General features: G+C 33.3%; 1 protein-coding gene across 21 annotated transcripts in view; it reads left to right on the top strand.

The window, feature by feature from the left end:
• MAP2 (microtubule associated protein 2) overlaps positions 1-20,521 on the top strand; it is a 350,338-nt gene that overhangs the window by 136,816 nt on the left and 193,001 nt on the right. The window contains exon 4 of one of the 21 annotated variants that reach the window (XM_051983637.1): positions 821-849. The exons of the other annotated variants lie outside the window; for them this stretch is intronic. The gene's annotated coding sequence lies outside the window, so the exon portion shown is untranslated. The remainder of the gene's footprint in view (positions 1-820; positions 850-20,521) is intronic. 21 annotated transcript variants of the gene reach the window in all.

Raw genomic sequence — 20,521 nt, 5'->3', positions numbered from 1 at the left:
CAGGCATATTATATAGTTGACAATAGAGCTCAATATTCTTTAACATTGTTAGTCAAGATAAAGAGCTAAATATTCTATTAATTCAGGAAAGTTGTTTACTGTGTAAATTAATTATAAGCTTTCTTCTGCAAGACTCCTAAAAAATAAAATTGCACAGAATCTTGTTCATAGCATACAAATTATTATGTTCTGGTGACAGTTCATATTCTCAAATGGAAAACATGACAAAAACAAACAAAAAATTCTTAATTTCCAAATTTTCTCTCATTTTGTGAGAGCTATTTGTCTACAAGTATAATTAATATTGTTCTTACTTGGGACTGTAAGTGGGAAAATGACTAATACGTGAATAAGAGGATATTGTCACAGTGTTGCTATTGGGAATTATTCAAAACTAGGAATTTTCATCATGTGTGACTGTTTTATTATGTAGAAATAAGTAAAAAAAATCTACCAACATATAACTTCAATGGAATGTCTAAAGTCAGATTTATGAGTTCATTTCTGTAGTTAGATTATATCTAAATTTTATAAATTAACAAAAATGAATGTTAAATGTTTTTTCAGATATCTCAAATATGTATTGGTATTTTGTGAAGAACCCATAGTGATCCATTTCTAGTGATTCCACTATGTAATCAATTAAATTTTGTTAAAAAAAAAAATTAAAGCAAGGCAAAATGCACATTTTATTTAGGAAAAAAATAGCTCACTTTCACATAGTTTTCTTTAAATGTTTACCAAGTTCTGCACTTAATTCACCAACCCTGTGACATAGGAAGTTTGGTTATTTTTTTTTTTTTTTGCCATTGTTTTACAGGTAAACAAAAAAGAACAGTCACATAGCAGGTAAGTATAGAAGCCATACCTCAGTCCAGATCTTGTCATTTTAAAGTCAGTAATTTTTTTCAGTATTGTTCTTTTGGGGGTATTTTATTAAAAGCTTCTCCAATGATGTGCTCCATACATATTTTGAGAAGCTGATCAACCATGAATCATATTTATATCTACTGTCACTTATGATTTAGTTATAAATAGTAAGTGATATAACCCTTAGTATACTCTCTTTCAAAAGTATTTTTGCTGCTTGGAGATAAAGCTGTCCCCCCTTTCTCCTCAATGTGAAGAGGGAGACTCCACCTTGTAAAATCCTTAAAGCTTTTTTCTATAAGCAGGATTTGAGGGATATATCTGACATTGTTGTTATTTGACCTTTGTTTGTAAAGTATCAGACAATTATAAGGCCACAAACAGGACAAGGGAGAAAATATTCTAGTTATTGCAATACTTTCACTTTACATATCTAATAGTATACCTTAACAATATTGCCTAAATCTGTGTGTGTGTGTGTGTTTGTGTATGTGTGTGTGTGTGTGTGTGTTTGTATGTGTGTGTGTGAGAGAGGGGTGAGGGAGAGAGAGAGGAGGGAGAGAAGGACAAAGGAAGGAGGAAGGGAGAGAGAGAGGGAAAGAAAGAGAGAGAGAATGGGAAGGAGGGGAGAGAATGGGGAGGGAGAAAAGGAGGGAGGGAAGGAAAGAGGGAAGGAGAAACACACACGCATGCACATACACAGAGAGAAAGAGAGAGAGAGAGAGAGAGAGAGAGAGAGAGAGAGAGAGAGAGAGAGAGAGAGAGAGAGAGAGCCGGCAATAGAGAGACAGAGATGAACCAAGACGGGAAAAAGCCTAAAATGAATAGAATTCTTTCACAAAAATTAGCTCTGTGAAAATTCTTATCAATAATAATTATATTGTTGGATATTAAGAACTGATGTTCTTAAAAGAGAAAAAGGAAAGTAGCAACATGGTTTCCCTTCTTTTCCCATTTGTTTTTCACTCAGTGAAATTTTCATTTCTAAAGACGTCTTTTTTAAGAAAGCAATCAGAAAAAAAAGGAAAATATACTCTTTATTAGCCGAATTGAATATTTTCTGATTGCTAAAATTTGCCTTTTCATGCAAATCATCCAGTATTCTGGATTAAATTGGCTTTTTTAGTGGGGGGGAGGGAAGCATCACTCAGAAAGAATTTCCCGAATATATTCATAAAATGCTAATCATCATAATAAAAATACAACTAATAAAGGCCTACTCTGAAATCAACCATTCAGAACTTACACAGGGAGTTCTATGAATCTAACATTTTTATTTTGGTACTTATATGTCCCCAGAGGGATAAAGAAAATGAGTCTTCCAAGAAATGTTTCTGAATTTGTTCCCTCATCTTTTTTCTTTTCCAATCCTTCCAATCCAGATTTTGCTTTCCTAAAGAATTAAATATTCTCAATCACTTAGAATAGCATATGAGATCAGGAATTATTTTGGAAAACCTGGGAGAAAAAAAATTCTAAATTGCATAGGATCATAGAATTTCAGAGCCAAAAGTGACGTTAGAGGTTATCTAGCCCAACCTTTCTCATTTAACTGATGTGGAGAGTAAAGAACACTATTAATTGAGTAATTGACCTAATTAGAGCCACATGGTTGTAGATGTGAATCCAGAGCCCCAATGTCATGATTCTTAATCCAAAACTTCTTTTTTCACCAAATGGCTTAATCTATTCTTTCAAAGAACTAACATTTATTATATTCACATATACAAGGACTTAATCTAGATAATGAAGGCTATGCTGATAAGTAAGAGTTAGTCTTTATTCAGAAGCACCTCACAGTTCATTAAAAGCAATAAAACAAATACCCAAATGTAATGCAATTCATTATATATAAAATACAAGCAGACCATAAGAATTAATTGGAAGAAGAGATCACTTCCCTTATGTGGTAGAATAAAGGAAAGCTTCATAGAAAAGGTGGCAATCAAGATGGTTATAGGCTACTAACTTTAACCTATTCACCAGGAAGAATCAGATGCCAGATGTTTCTCATCTTTACCCTGGTATCTCTGACAGCAACTTAATACTGAGCAACAGTATCTCATGGGAAAGTATCAAAGTCTTCATGCTTCTCAGAAGTGGCCATCTTTATATCTCTTCCAATTCCCCCTCTTTCTAGGGATTCACAGACTCACCATGGAAGCATGCAACTTTATCCAATCATTCAGCATTCAGTCTACTAGAAACCCCCACCTCCTTGCTCAATTGACTATAAATTACTGAGCCGTAGTCATAAGGCCTGAGCATAATAGAGTTGATTCCTCACCAAAAAAAAAAAAAAAAAAAACGGATGTCCACACTTGAATAGTACAGTATTTTATTCTTGTGATAAAATCTATGAATGTAATAAAGTGATGCATAATAAAACATCTACTACATTACTGCTCTCCTACAGCCTCTTTCAGGCAGATCACTGATAGTACATAGGATGCTCAGGTCCCAGGATTTCTAGGAAACAATGTGATTTGATTTTTTAAATTAATTCATTGGCTGCCTCTCCTGTGAAATCAATCAAAACATGGTTCTCAACTGCTGTTTGATACACATCATCCAGTGGAATAATTGTTATTGAATAATGACTCAGGAACTCTAGTTCCAAAATCCTGATGGTCCCCACACTAAACTCTTCCTTAGAGGTAAATAAGATAGATTCAGAGTCTGGCACTTTACTGATTGATCTTCTTAGTTGTCAGTTCCATTTCACTCTGGCTACTCCTTCAGTTATGGAGCAAATTTGTATGGAAGTAAATTTGATGGCAAACTAAACAATGAAAGCTTGTTGCTCTTCCATTCTAGCATCCCACAGACCTTTTTTATGATACCCATCTCTTGCTATCATGTCATGCCCCCCTCATGCTTAAACCATTTTAGGTTACTAATAAAAAGTATGACTCATCTATTTTCAGTTTATAAATCCTTGCCTTTGTGGTACCTCTTTGACCTGGGCTTAAAAGGCAGCAAATTAATTTTTTAAGTCTCAGTTTTCTCATCTGTAAAATGTGGTTAATAGCATCCATGGTGCTAGAGGAGGCTGATTCTGCTTGAGCCAATTGAGAGTTGATTTATAAGAAAATTTAGTAATAGCTACAGGCTCATCAATATTCATTTGCTACACATTTATTCCAGTTTTTGCTTTGTGAAACATTTTCAGAGCTTCTACTAGTGCCCTCAACTTTCTTTGGAAAACTCCAAATTTATTCATCTCTAGTTCACATTTTCTGCCTAGTTCTGACCCTTATCCTCAGAAAGTTACATGAGCCAATTTTCCTTCCCCCTCTCTCCCTCCCCCCCCCCCCGCCCTTTCCAGTTCTGATATTCTGGCATTTGAGTATGACCAAGTAAAGGAAGACAAAGTTTGGTTGTAACTCTTAATCCCAAAGCAGTCCCATGAATATTGTTGGTGGAAAAAAAATAACATATATTCTCTTTCTTTTTTTAAATTGAAGCTAATGATCGCTTTGATTTTAAGGTTCACAAATTTCTTTCTCCATAACCATCTTCTGGCCTAGTTAGTTAAATATATCACTATATCCACTCAACAAATGGGAGAGGGAAATCTGATTCTTTAAAGAAGTTCAATGGTATATCCCAGGTCACAGAGGGAGTTTCTTGTTGGCTCCCCCTTACTCAAGTTTTTTTTTTTCTTCTATTCAATCCATCTTCCACAAAGTTTGCCAAAGTTATTTTCCTAAAGTGCAGGTCTGACCATATCATTGCCTTGTTCAATAATTTCCAATGACTCCCTATTCAGTCTAGGATCAAATATTTCATCTTTACTTCATCCCTTCAAATTGTATTGTTTGTCTAAATTTCATGCATGTATATACATTTGTACATATGCATATGTACATATATAATTTTGTTTACTGATGATACAGTCTTGCTAACTAAGTTGGTCTTTGCAATATATACAGTTTATTGCTAGGCCATGATGAAAGCCTTTTCATTTAGCATAGTCTTCTTCAATAAAAGGTCACCACCATTACAATATGATGAGGCAATGGAATAGGACTTTAGCCAGGGAGATAAAAGATTTTTATATTATTGTAGAAAAGAACAGGCAAATTTGATTTGGATTTCATTTGTCTAAAACTGAAAAGATTAACTTCTAATGACTTTTCAATCCATCTTCCTCATTTTTGATCAGTTTCTTACCAACAATTTCATTTAATATATTTTTATTGTTTTGCCAGTTAAAATTAGATGGCCCAGTAAAGCATCTATCTTTAATGCTCTTTTACATAGTAACTCTTATAGTAGTCATATGAAAAGCCCACATATTAATATACATTCCCAGTAGGAAGAAATAGAGTGAAATTTGCAAAGCCATGCAGAAAGAATCAAATGTTCATTTCTATCTGAGCTGGAAAGCTTCCACCTACCCGTGCTGTTTTAGAAAGCACTTAGGTAATTTCATTATAGGAACAATTGATAAAGTTAGACTACTTGATGTCATTTCTCATCATGATTTTTTCAAAGATAAATGATAATCTCTATTTTGAAGCTGGAAAACAGGTATGGAAAATTTCAATGACTTCCTCAAGGTCAAAAAGATTGGAAGATTCTCTCCTTACTGACTTCTAGATAACTCCTCCTGACAGGGCTCTGGCCTGTCTTCTAACTTTAGTATTTACAGTTGAGAAAGATGCTATAGAGAAATATTGATCAGAGAGGCATCCTTGCTCTGGGACTTATTTCTAGATATTATACTAAGATGATATGAGCTTCTACTTAGAAAAAAAAAAAGGAAATTTTTCTTTTTAAAGAAGGTTTTTTTGGGGTAGTCAGAGTTAAATGACTTCCTCAATGTCACACAACTTATAGATATCTGAGGCTGGATTTTGAATATAGGTCCTCCTGACTCCAGGGTCAGTGCTCCAGCCACTGTGTTACCTAGCTGCCCCAAGAATTTCTTTAAAAGAATTTAATTTTTTTATTCTTCATGATGACTCCATTCCTGTTATGATGCTATGAATCTGTGAGACTGAAATGTTATATGGGGAGCTCAACCAATATCAAGCAGTTACTAAATATCTACAGTGTTCTACTATTCCAGTCATTGAAAATACAGATTTATAGGTTGTTAAGATTATTTGTTTGAAAACTCATTTGAAGATAACATATGTTTTTTTTTTCATGATTAACCATTTAAGAATCCAATCCCACTCTTCTAGACATATAAAAATTGGGAATATTACTATGGTAAGCATTGTATTCATGTAGTCTTTTACATGCATCATTGTCAGTTTCTCATAAACTTGAGATTTAAAATAGACAATACAGGTAGGTAGCACAGTAGATAAAGCATTGGTGTTGCAGTTAAGAGGACTTGAATTCAAATCCAGTCTTAGATACATTCTGTGTGATCCTGAGTGAGTCACTTATCTCCCAACAGCTTTGGCAGGGGAGGGGAGGGAAACATAGCATAATCCAATGATGATTATTCTTTATAAGCTCATGTGACATACTTTTAGTATTTAACTGGTTTGGGTGAGCATATCCCTCCTTTTAAAATAGGTATATGTGGGTGGGTGTACATTCATCAGAAATTAAATTTCCTTGAGAGAAACTGGGATTATCACAAAAATAATGTTTGAAATGACAATTCTGTGTTGATGGTCTCTTCTAAGCCAGCATTTAGAAAAATCAGAATCCTAAATCAGGAAGCAAAATACTCAAACTCTACTTATGGCTCTTTCCAATGGTGACTGTGTAAATAATGGTCTAGTCACTTGAGTACTCTCTTTTATTTATCTCAACTATAAATAAAAGGTTTAAATTAGATGATCTATATAATTTTTTTCAGTTCCAAAATTCTGTCATTTGCTTTGCAATATATATCATCCATATTAAGGAAGATTCATTATCTTGACAATTCAGTTGATCTGTATTATTATTGATGTGAGCTGTTTATCACATGTCATCCATGGCTTCTAGTTCAATGCAACTCATGTATCTCCCCTCCCATAAATCTTCTAAAAGGCATTATTTAACTTATTGAAGATAGTGGAAGAATGCTACCTTTCCATCTGTTTGTTATCCTCCATTTTGTTACATAACTTGCTCATGTTCATATATAGATATATTTTTTCCATATAATACTTTTAATATTTCTCCTTTATAAGTTTTTTTAATTAGAAATATACTACCATCTATACATGCCTTTTGAACCTCTATTTCAATCTGAGTTACTCATATTGGGAAACCGTTATTCTGTTCTTAATGACCATCTAGGGATAAGGTTCAATCCATTAAAAGCATGGTGGAATTTCCCATGTTTAGTTAAACCTATTCTCATATTGTAACAACTGGTATTAATAAAGCATCTTAAAGTATAATATCTCATTAAATTTTGAAACATTTTGGGATATAAGTAGCATTATTATTATTCACATTTTACATATGAAGAAACTAACTGATTATTCCATATCTTTGCTATTACTTTGTATACAACACATTTCACTTTGCTTGAGTTCACAGTGGACTTTTCACGTTCTTTTGAGAGCATCCTGCTCATCATTTCAAACTATAGGACAATAATATTCCATCATAATCACATATCACAATTTATTCAACTATTCCCCAATTGATGGACATGTCCTCAGTTTCCTTTTTTTTTTTTTTGCCCTGAAAAGGAAGCTGCTATAAATATTTTTGTACATATATGTCCTTTTCAAAAAAAATCTCTTTTGGGATTTATGCCTACTAGTAATATTGTTACCTCAAAGCTCATGCATTATTTTATAGCCCTTTAGGCATAGTTTATATCTTTTGATCATTTATCAATTGCTGCATGGCTTTTTTTTTTTTATAAATCTGACTCACTGCCCTTCATGTTTGAGAAATGAGGCCTTATCAGAGAAACTTACTTCAAAATTCTATTTTACAATTATTATTGCTAACTGTATTTCTCCTTATTCTATTCTTTCTATTCATTTTGTCCCTCCTCAAAAGGTTGTGCTACTGACTTCTCCCTCCATATGGCCTCTCTTCTATCACCCTCCCCCCTTCCCATGTTTTCTTCTCTCCTAATTTCCTGGAAGGTAAAATAGATTTCCAAACCCATATTAAGTGTGTATCTTATTTCTTCTTTGAGAAAATTCTGGTGAGAATAAGGTTCAGTAATTCACTGAGGAAGAGTGCTTTCAAGGTGACATTTTGAATTACTAAATTAATTTTTTTAAGTCAGCAAACAGTGGGATCTTGCATTCTCTTCACCTATCAATTGGTTATGTGACTATAAAGATATAATGCTATCGACTGTAATTTGGAAATCCGGCCTCCTCCTATCTAATAATTTTATAAAGAACCTCCTTGACATGTATATAGATTGTTTTACATATATTTTATCAAGATTATAATAAGTCATATTGTTGCTAGCTATTTTTAATAACTTTCTCCTTTCCTCTCTAGTAATAAAGTCTTTGTTACTCTCCTTTCTTTCAGGTATCTTAAATATAATAACCCATTTCCCTAAAAATAACGCATGCTATACTATTTATCTTTTCTCATATAAACCTAATGAGCTTCTGTAATGTGAGAGTCTAAATATGGTAGCTTAACTTGTCATATTGATGAGAAAATTATTTGTTATAGAAATTTTGACTTTTTTTCTTTTCCATATCTTACTGTTTGTCATTTTTCTTATAGTTTTATTTTTAGACACTCTCAGGATAAAATGACTTTATTGTATTCTTGTTTTGCCAAGCTTTCCATAAATTTATTTTTCTCACCCTTATGTCTTAAAAGTTTTATGAAGTGCCTGCTGATCATTAGCTTCCAGTTTCTTCTCCTATAAAATTTTGTACTTGGATTTATAATCTACACTGGTGTGTGGCCCTTAGCTGGCATTTGTCTCTCCTTGAAAAGCAAATAAAGCATTTGGTGGCTGAGATGGTTTCCGAGTTCTTTTTAAGAACTCTTTAAGAATCTTTAAAATATATATATATATATATATATATATATATATATATATATATTTAAACTGTGGGAAGAAACTGATCAAAAATAAAGAAAATGAGGAAAATAAAATGAAGTTACTAAAAGTAGGCTTTTCAAAATTATCAAATAAATGAAACCCAAATCAAATTTGACTGTTGTTTTTTTACAGTAATAACACACGTTTTTCATTTCTTTATGCTAAATCCCTGTTCCAATGCCTCTTTCTATAAAACTGACCCTTTATTACAAAAGGTTATGATGGGTGAAAATCTTTGATTGCTTCCTGGCAATCAACTGTCTGTCTATAATCCAAGAACTAGTTGGCAAGGTTTATGAACATACTTCATTACCACGTCCTAAGGAAGTAAGTATTCATTTGGGTAAATCAGAAGTATCTTTCAAAAATCTCTGGGAGAGTCTAGAAACTATTAGGAAGTCACACTTCACATAAATTAGGTCACTAAAGCTAGGTATGTAAGAAAAGACACTAACATGATTAGATTAGATAAGTAGATAGATACATACATACATGCATATATAGATATATAGATAGACCTTCAAAAAGACAGAAAGATTGATCCATCTACCTACGTACCTTACTTGTCTGTCTGTATTTCTACCTATCTATCTATCTATGTATCTATCTATCTATCTATCTATCTATATATCTATGACCTTTGAATCTTATTTCTGGTACTTAATAGCTACTTGTTTCTGAGCCTTAGAATTTAATATTCTTGAAAGCAAGATTCAGATTTTTGTCTTTGTCCACCCCCATTTTGCCCTCAATTTTATTAAAAGAATGATAACAATTTCTCCAATTGAAATATGTAAAATGACAATCTCCCTTAAGTGCTTACCTGAACAGGATTGTTTTAGGAATAAAATAAGATTATCTAATGAAAGAACTTTAAAATTTTCAAATCACTACAAAAAATCAATTACATTTTTGATTTAGTAGTGATGTCAGAGCTAAAAAAAAGTAGGGTTTTTTTTTGTTATTGTTGTTTTTTTTTTTTTTTTTTGATTCAGAAGGCAAATGAGAATGAGCCACTTTGTGGGCTAAACAAGCCCTGAGTGGTTATGTTAAAGCAATATTGAGAAACTGGGGTTCTAAGAAGACACTAGGAGTTTGAAGAGAAATATGAAAAGGAAAATATGAGGATAGAAAAAATTTGCCAATCTCAGTATTTTTGCCAAAGGTCCAGAACCTTGCAAAAAGGAGAAAAATGACTTTTTCTCCTCCTGAATTGGTTCTGGACACAGACCTCAGATTGATATTATTAACAGCTTGAATTTACTACATTATAGGTTGAAATTATAGATGGGCTAGTGTGGATATATACTTCAACTTTAATTTCTAAGAACACCTTTATTTATTGGTGAAGCTCCCTACATTGATCCAGAATACCATTCTGTCAGGTTTTACTAGATAGTTTCATGAATTTCCTTGACACCCCATCCTTTACCCCACCAAGTCATTATCTAATAGCCATCCTGCTAATGATAGATCTCTCTAAACTTAGATGTATTAGTCTTTGAATTGTGGGCATGCAAAATCTGGAACTCTTACTTGAAAATATTCTTTCCTGATAGAATATGACAGAACTAGGAAAGTAATCACCATTTATGATTTTTCCATATATAAAATTTTTCTATTTAAATGCACTCTGAGTTCTACCTAGAAATGAATTTTTGAAACATAACTAATTTGCATCTTTAGGAGTGACTAAATTTTATATCTGAACTCTTAAAACCCAACCCAAGGCTGAGTTCTGTATATATAAGCAATATAGTTTCTCTACCACATAGTGGGGCCTCCTGAGGCTGGACTGGACCCACTGAATTAAACTGTCTCTTTCCTAATAAATACATTCTGGTTGTGAGGAAATAAAAAGAAGAGAGTATTAAAGTACAAAATAACTATTCTCATGCTTTTCTTTATCTCATTATTAGGGACTCTCCTCCTTTATCACAAGAAGCCAATAATCTCAGAAGCCAGTTAAGCATGCACAAAAATTAGAATTATCTAAATTGTTCAAAGAATTATCTAAATTGTTCAAACAAACAAACATGGCATCTCACAAGGACCAAAACAAAAAGGAAGGTATTTCAGCCTGGGAAACTGGCACAATAATGTTGCTATATAGATAGCTATTGCCAATTTTCTAGCCCACTAAACAATGCTTGAAGTAAAAAATGATTGCAATTAATTTGACTATTTATTGTAATAGTAAAAATGATTTATCCACTCATTGTCATTCTTAAATTAAATTGCTGTTACTGTGGAGAGATGCTTTCTGCATACAGACAAGAATAGATAGATTTTTATATAGAATAATTTTACACACACACACACACACACACACACAAAATTGGGTCTAATAGTAGCATCTCTACAGTGAATGGGATAAAAGGAAAAAATTTAAATGATAACTTTATTATATATTTAAAAGGAATAGCAAGTTGTACATAACAGATTTATAGTTTCACATGATTCATATTTTTATTATATTATGTTGTAGAAATACTTGCTTTATTCCATAATTAAAAATAAATAAATGTGAAAAATAAAGTGATTGCAGAGCAGTTAGTTATAAGAACTGCATTTGAATCAATTATAAAATTGTTACTCAATATAATAAAAAAATAGGAAAATTAGCATAGTCCTTGCCATTTTAAGAGAAATACTGTTGGTAGTTTTAAAGTAAATTATACATCTAGAACAGATAATTATTTGATGGGTCCAAAGAAAAGGATGTTGATCTTTATATTCAAGTTAAACCAATTTATGAACTGTATATCTTTTAAAGTATCTAATTTCCTAAGAGATCTAGCCCTTTCTTTTGAGCTTTTAAAAAAAAATTATGTGAATCTAATGTGGTCAGCAACACCTAGTAAGTTTTTTAAAATTTGTGATCTCATATTGTCTTGGTCACACTCTATTCAGTAAAATATAGGTCAGGGACAGCCAAAGCCTTGAGTCATATGACTCTTCTTAAATTAAAGGCATACTATACTATCAAGATTTGTCATCTCCTGCCTCTCTGACAAATTATGAAGGTCTTGGCTGGACCAAAAAGACTCAGAGAAGATCCATACTAGCCTATTTAGAACAAGAAGTTCTAAAGTAATTCCATTTAGAACAAGTCTCCTGGATCTGTATTTTAAGAGAAGGTAACATTAAAACCAATCCATATTTTGTGGGGGATCAGAGGTGCTTAGGATCCAGAGAAAACAACTGAAAATTGCTCTTCTTAGATTCAAACATTTAATTTTAGATTTTAAAACCTAGAGCTGAAAAGAATCCCATAGATAATTATGTCCAATTCTCTAACAAATGAGAAGACCAATGTTTTAAGAGTAAGAAAATATACACATATTTTAACCAGCTAATAATCTCTCTCTCTCTCTCTCTCTCTCTCTCTCTCTCTCTCTCTCTCTCTCTCTCTCTCTTCTCTCTCTCTCTCTCTCTCTCTCTCTCTCTTCTCTCTCTCTCTCTCTCTCTCTCTCTCTCTCTCTCTCTCTCTTTCCTCCCCATCCTCCCACTAGTCAGGTTCACAACCTTGAAGTTATCTTGGGATTTTCTTTCTTGCTACAGATCTACTAATTTGCTTGTCATTAATGCTTTCATACCATCTCTCTTTTTCACTTCTGTCCATTCTCATGGCATCCATCTGCCCTAGTACCTGCCTTAATGTTATCTCTCATAAATTGTGGCAATAGCCTCCTGACTGGTTTTTCCTCCCTTTCTTCTCTACTCTCTATATAATTTTAATGCAGTGCTCTGAAAACATCACTTCTCTATTAGAAACCTCCACTGACATCCCATTGTTCCTGAATAAAATATTAATTCCTATTCTGGCGTTCAAGGCTTTCTATAATCTGCTACCAACTGATACATCCAGTCCAAATTATTCCTCTTTATGTATTCTACAATTCGACTGAACAAGAACAACTCTCTGCCCCAACTCATTCTTTACATGCCCTTTTTGTCTTTGAGGTTTTGTTCACATATCATATTTGTAATGAACTCTACCTCAATTTTCATTTGTGCAGTTCCATCTTATTTGCAAGGTTTAACTCAAATCTCACCTTCTTTGTGAAGTCTTTCATAATTTACATAGATGAAAATGTTCTCTTCACTCAAATTTCTTAGAGGGTTTTATCTAAGCTAATTTTTTAATGTCACAAAATTCTTTGGCAATTTGGAGAAGCCCTTCTCAGAATGATGTAAAAGGCATAGAGTTACAAAGAAAACTAATTATATTGAAATAAAGGTAAACATTTTTAAAATAAAAATTCACAGACCCCCGTTTAAAAAAAAAGAAGAAGCCTTGGATCATACTAATCACACTATTCTTTGCATTCCAGTTTTTTGTACACAATTCTTCTTCCTTTCCCTGGTTAGAGTTTTGATACCTTCAGGGTTAGAATTGTTATTGATCATTTTTGTATCTTTTGCAAATGGAATAATATCTTGCACATAGTAGTCAATAAATGGTTTTTTGGATTGAATTGAAATGTCTGGTTTTTCACCTTTCATTTTAAAAAGTCCTAAATTAACTATTATTTTCACAGCTTTTCAAAATTTATTTTTTAATTAAAATCATGGTCTATATAAACATTAAAGGTATATTGAGAGAGGAGTGGGACTATCCACTTTGAGTTATCATGTAAAAAGTGCTAGGGGAGGTTTGCTGGTGATCCAGTCATGACATTACCTTCTAGGACTGCTTCCATTGATAGAATTCTGGTCTGTCCCTGGTTTCATCTTATGATCCACTCTACCTCATAAATGACTGTCAGATATTGTCCAGATGTCCCTAACATAGCCACATGAGAGGCAATAGTGGATTCTGGTAGATTGGGCACTGGGTAAGAGTCAGTATATACTGCATGAAACAAAAAAAAGTGATGAAATCTTGTTACTCATTAAATAAAAGGAAGAAAAATAAATAGCCCAGATGTCCAGGAAGCAGCAACTTTTCCTTTTACCCTTGCCAAGGCAATTTTATCAGATTGTGATGGTCTAGAAATGCTGGGGGGAGGGAGATATACACATAAACCCAGTGGTTTCATAAGCCTTCTTTTCATAGTAAGTTAAATTTGTAAAGAAGAAAAAAAATCCATGGGATATTTCTTCCGTTGGAATTGCCCTTTGCCTCTTTGTTTGTGGTTTTTCTTTGTTTCTAACAAACCCAGATGATGGAATGATGAATGCCCAGTGTGAGTGGGTTTCGGCAATGTTTTATATAAGTTGTTTCAAGAATTCCTCATTTTCTGAGTCTAAAAGTGGTGGACAACTTTTATAAATGATTTATAACTACCTGGAAAAACATCAAACACACTAAGAACTGCAAGGAAGTGCTTTTAAATAAGTTTTATTGATGCCTTTTGTTTTTTTATAGGATTCATTTCTAGATACCTCCCTCTCTTCTAGTCATTTTCAATTGAAAATTCCTTTGTAATAATGAAAAGCAGTTAAGCAGAACTAGTTAATGCAGTTTAGGTATCTGACAATGTATATGCCATCCTGTCCCATAGTTGCTCACCTCTGCTGAGCAGTGAGAGTTATATTTTATCATCTGCTCTCTGGAACCCAGATTTATTATTATAATTGCTCAATTTTCCCAGCCAACTTTTTTTTCTTTTATTTTTGAATAGAAAAAGTAAGACAAAGGAATCTTTGTATAGTTCTGATCATATTTATATCTGCATCTGCATCTATATTTGGAAAGAAGATCAGTGAAAGGAGGAGAAGGGGAGAAGGCCATAAAAAAGAGATCTTCACTTCATCTCCTCACTTTATCCTTGGAGGAGAGTGCAGTTTTTGAGAGTTAAGGAAAATGGATCATTTAAAAAAACAGGCTTGTTTAATGTATTTCTCTCTTGGAAAATTTAAAAAGTTAGATTAGTGAAATATAGATTGTGATTATAGCATATGACATCAGCATATAGAAGCATTAGAATATCATATGGAGAAGGAAAAAGGAATGAGCATTATTAAGTGCCTACTATGAGCCAGATATTTGTACTAAGCATTTTACAAATGTTATTTGATCTGACTTATGAACAGCTGATATGCTTTTGTTTTACCTTCAACTTGCTGAACTTTTGACTTGATATGCTACAATCCATGTTAGTTTTCACCCTACAAACTTGGACATTTTTTGTTCTTATGGAGATCCAAGACTGCCTCCGTAATTCTAGCTTCCTTTCTCCTCTCTCAGGATATAAGAACATATATGTGGATTAATTCTTCCTTTTAAAAAGTATCAAAATATAGTCTATGATTAGAAAAGAGCTCTTAAATGGACCTGAACAATTTTGGATTGGGGGGGGGGGACATTTTCTTTTCAGACAAATGGTGGTTCTTGAATTCCTTAAAGGCTGCTTTGGAATCCATTTATTTTAGAGAGATCCAGTTAACTTATATATGGAGGTTGTGACTATTAGTTTAGTTGGTAAACCTTAATCACAGAAGGCATTATTATGTTTAATAAATATCTAGAAAAATAAGTAGTGATCACAAAAGGCTAGCTTAGCTTTAACAATAGATTATTATGGACTGGAGAGATTGCCAAAGTAATCAACTGGGAGAATTATGTAGACATAGTTTATATACATTTTAATGGTGCATTTGATCAAGTTTGTGGTCTTGTAGAATGAATGAAATGATGATAGTTAGATAATAGTCTAGTACAGGAAATGGATTCAAAATGACTTAAATGAGTTGACCCAAAGAGAAATCATTAATATTCTGTTATCAACTTTGGAGTAAGATTTTTACACCATTAGTGTAGTACCAAAATAATGAAAATAGACTATAAAGAGATATTTTCTTGATACTGTTGAGACAACTCAAGTATTTTCAGCTGTCAGTAGCTTAATAGCATCATAATAAACATGAAGTGCTGCAGGGTTTTTCCCTTTCTGAAATGTTCACAGTTGAAGATTTATTTCTCTTCATGATGGATTTGAGATTCAGAGCCTAAATGATGCCTTTGGATCATTTAACCAGTTTTCACAGGTGTCTCTGAAAGGATTATCCAAAATGAACAGGCTTCCTACGAGTAACCAAGTATTTTTCTTCAAACCAGAAGGCAAGCAGCCAAGAGAAATGAAATGCTTTTTGTTGCCTCTCTCATTATTTCCCTATTCAGACTCTGTGTGCTTCTTGTGAAACTTCAGGCTGCAAATGTATTGTGGGTGACATTCTCTCTTTCCAAGATAAACCCCATGAATGGTACATTTAATTTATGCTATTGATGAGATGGAATTGGACTCATTTGCAAGAATGAGGGGTCAGCTATCTGAATTTTAAAATTTCTCTGTCAAGGTGGTATATTAATCAAGTTAGAGAATAATGTTGATTGCAGGTAGTGAGTGAATATTGATGCCTCAATGATTGATAAGGCAACATTGGAGGCCAAATGAAATTTAAGATTTGTTTAGAACAATGTCCCTATTTAAAACTACACTTGTTTGCACACAGCTGGACATTTAGCAACCCTATTGCCTGAATGAGATCTTTCAAATGACTCGGTCTTCCTTACCTGTTAGACTAAATCTCTGGTTTTTATAAATGAAACTCTGTTTCTTTCCCCAAAATCTCCTCCCTTTCTTGTGCCTCCTCTTTTCCCATCACTCACTCATTGAGGGTCTAAACTACCCTAGTATCACAGCTGTAGATGTTCTATTATTGTTTTACCAGCTAGTGCACAGAGAATTCTGGGGACATTTTTACAGTAGATGTTCACCTCTATTATTTTTCTTTGCAAGGCCTTTCTTGAGGCTTCCTCAACACCCCAGTTGAGATTATCTTCATTGTTCTTGTATCTTCCCAAGTGTCACAGCTCTCTGTTTTTAAAGATTTCATTTCTGACCTTTCCTTGTTGAAGGCTTTCACTTTTCTTCCTTCTAACCCCCAAAGTCTACCAGTTAATCAATCCATAAGTATTTACTTAGCATTTAATAAATATCTAACAAATATCTAACTGCAAGAATATAAAGGGATTTTAAGAATTAATTCCTCTCTTCAAGGAATTGACAAACTAGTTGGGAAGATATGAATAACACATTAAAAACAAAGAGATTTGATTAAGCAATAAGCAGTTACTATAATTGTAATGTATGTCAATGATTGTGCTAAATAGAAGGGATGCAAATATAAAAGTGCATCAGTTCCTGCCTCAGTGAGATTTCATTATGCCATTAGAAGGCAATAAATAACTTATTTAAAAAACATTCCATATTTGTTTTAAAATGGCAAATATCCATTGATTTTCTTGCAATGTTATAATACCCAACATTTATAGGGTTCTTTAAGTTTTTCATATCAATTTAAATATATGACACCATTTGATCCTCATAATAAGTGCCATATAAGACAGAGGTATCATGATCTCTGTTTTATAGATGAGAAAACTGAGGCTTCAAATGGCTGAATGACTTACCTTTTATATAGTTGGTAAACACTGATGTCAGAATTTAAACCGCGATCTCTCCAGGTTTCAAGCTCAGCTTTCTTTCTACTGTGCCATATTGTCAGAAGGTACTTATAAACTATGTAATTCTTTGTTTTCCTACAGAGTCAAACTTTTTCCCTTTCTTCCTGATTTTGCCCCCATAAAATAAAAGGATTCTATACATTGTGCAGAAATTAAATTTTATTCCTTTCCCTTCTTAGGTTAACACCTACAAAAATAATTAGCATTATTATTGAGTGCCTTATTAGTAAACAAAACCATAAACAAATCAAGCTGGAAAAACAAGTAAGAACATGCATAGCTTTTAAATCATGCTTTTGAAGTGAGAAAGACATTATCTTGAACAATTTCCCTATCCCACCCAAGCCAGACCACTGCCTCTCATCCTTAACCATATCCTCTTTTCCAAAGAAATTGAAGTGAAAGAAAGAGCATTAGTAAGAAAAACAGAAGAAGGGGGAGAGAAATAGCAGGAATCTATAGAACAGGAGGAGCATTGTGGAATGGTAGTATATTTAGAGCTGTCCAAAAATGGGCCATAGTCCCCTCCTGCTCTCTATACCCACTTCAGGCTTTTATAATCTAATAAGTACTTTAGTGCACTGATGGGAAAACTGAATGTTGGTATGTAAGAAGAAGCTTAAGGGCATTTCCTTCATAGGCAGTTAGATCCAATGTCTTAATGCAGTTTCCTCAACTAACAATAACTGACATGTGTAGATTGCTTTAAGGTTTACAAAGTGGCTTACATACATGATCTCATTTGGTTCTAATTTGGCCATGGAACTGATTTGGCCTTGGAACACTTGGGGCTTGAAATATGTTCAGGGGACCAGTCAATTTTGCTAATAGAGTGTGGAGCAACGGAGTGAATAAGACTGAAGGTGGAAACCGATTACCTGATAGAAACTCCCCTCCGGGTCCAAGTAGAAGGGAGAGGGATTTGGGGTTGCAAATGTGATTATTCAGCTACAGGAACTTAATTTTCATTAGACATGTATTCTCTCTTTCAGGGAATTAATGCAGAACAGAGTATTTACTGTCAAATTGGTTAATAATAGTTCATATTCATTTATCACTTTAAGCTTTTCAGGACACTCTTTTCATAACACTCCCCCACTCACCTTGAGGTAGTTAATGAAAGTTATTTTCAAATCTGTAGCTAGGATAGTTAACTATTGGATATTGTCCCCAAGGACCACATTTTAAAGGATGCTGATAGCACTTGCAGTATTTCAGCAACATAAACAGCTAAGTATAACCCCTACTCAAAAATCCAAAACAATGTGACAAGCATTTATTAAGTGCCTATTTTTTTATTTGAACTCCATTAGGAATTATTTAGTTTTTTATTTTATTTTCAATAATTACTTACTATTTTCAAAATATATACAAATGGTTTTCAACATTCATTCTTGCAAAACCTTGTGTTCCCAATTGTTCTCCCTCTCTTCCCCCCACCCTTCTTCCCTGGACAGTAAGTAATACAATATAGATTAAACATATGCAATTCTTCTAAACATATTTCCACATTTTAAAATGCCTATTTTCCTGAAAAACGATTAATAATCTCCTGTCACTTCTTCCTTGTAGTTTTAGCCTCTTTTGGCAATGTTATTCTCTTTCTAGTGGTTTAAGATTACATGTATTCCTCCCCACCATCACCCTTATTCTGGATTATTCCCTGAAGAAAAAAAATGTAGTTACACCTCTTTTGGAGTATTATTATCTCTGTCTTTCACAGATGTGTAAACCGAGGCTAAGCATAATCAAATGATTTATCCAATATCATGCAACTAGGAAATAATAAGTGCCTATATTTCCACCTAGTCTTCTGATCACAAATGTAGCATTACATTATTCCTCATTAAAATATGAGAATAGAGGATTGGATTGGAAACAGGTATGTTAAACATTAAGAATGAAGCATTAAAGAAACTTGTGGTTAGAATTTCTCTGAAAATGCTCCAGATTGTGCAGCAGAAGAATTAATTAGATGGTTTCAACTGTTTCTTTGAGCACTACAGTTTAGAAAAGATATTGACAAATAAGAGCAAGGTTTCAAATTTAAAGTAACCTTCAAAAGTTAGAAGGTAATAAGCAAAGGGGGAGTTGGGGATGGGGATTGCAGTCTTTCAAACAGCTGGCTCCTTAATTTTCATTCATAAAAAATTGATAGGTTTCACTAAGTAGTTAGAACAAATGAGCCTTTATGTACTGAGCTCTTTCTCTCTCTTTCCCAACTTTATGAAAGGCCAGATTGACTAGAATCTCTCTGCTTTTAGTCAATACAAATAAATTAGTAGGTAATTAGGGTACTGCATGCAGACCAAATTCTGCAATAAGAGATTTAGATCTCTATGATTCTTCCAGTGACCTCCTGGGTAGATTATATAAACTCTGCTGCAGCTTTTTTTCCTAGAAAAATAGCATTTCTCTTATTTTGTTGCCCACCATGCATTCATCTATTGCTACCTAACCCTTTGCTGCTAAACTTAATACAACATTCAAGGGAAAAATTCCATTTGTGAGGATACAGGGATAAATAATAGAAACTAAATCTGAGCTAATCATTTGAATCTGGTGAGAAACACTTTGTTCATTTCAGAAAGCATTTTTTTTACAAAAACAAATATAAAATTCATATATGATCAAAAATAAACACTTTTTAAATTAATTGTTCAGACAATTGACTTACTGCTCAAAACAACCGTATGATGGCTACCAGCACACAGAATCATAAACTTTCAGAGTTGGAAGGAATCTCAGTCATCATTGAGTTCAAATCATACCTGAAAAAAAAGTCCTCCAAATTACATACAATTTTCACTTAAAAACCTCCAATGAGGTAGCACTCTCTTCCTTCAACTTTACTTCGAGAGACCTTTGACCTTTAAAAAGCTTTTCCCTAAACATTCTTCTTTGTGACTTTCAATCATGGTTCTTAGATTTATCCTCTTAGGCAAGAAGAAAAAATCCAAACACTGTTCCATAACACAGACCTTTAAGTACTTGAGGACAGTTGCGATCCTTCTTCCCTTCTCTGATCCTGTTTCTTACCTCTAGCCCCCTATTCTCCTCTTCTCTAGGTTAAATATTCCTAGGACTTCTTGGGCTAATTACCATTTATCATGAACTCAAGATTTTTCTTAACTATCTTAGCTCATTTATTCCTCAATTTATCAATGTCCTTCCTA

The sequence above is a fragment of the Antechinus flavipes genome, chromosome 3, assembly GCF_016432865.1.
Source record: "Antechinus flavipes isolate AdamAnt ecotype Samford, QLD, Australia chromosome 3, AdamAnt_v2, whole genome shotgun sequence".
NCBI classification, from domain to species: Eukaryota; Metazoa; Chordata; class Mammalia; order Dasyuromorphia; family Dasyuridae; genus Antechinus; species Antechinus flavipes.
This window is presented reverse-complemented; position numbering and strand designations above follow the sequence as displayed.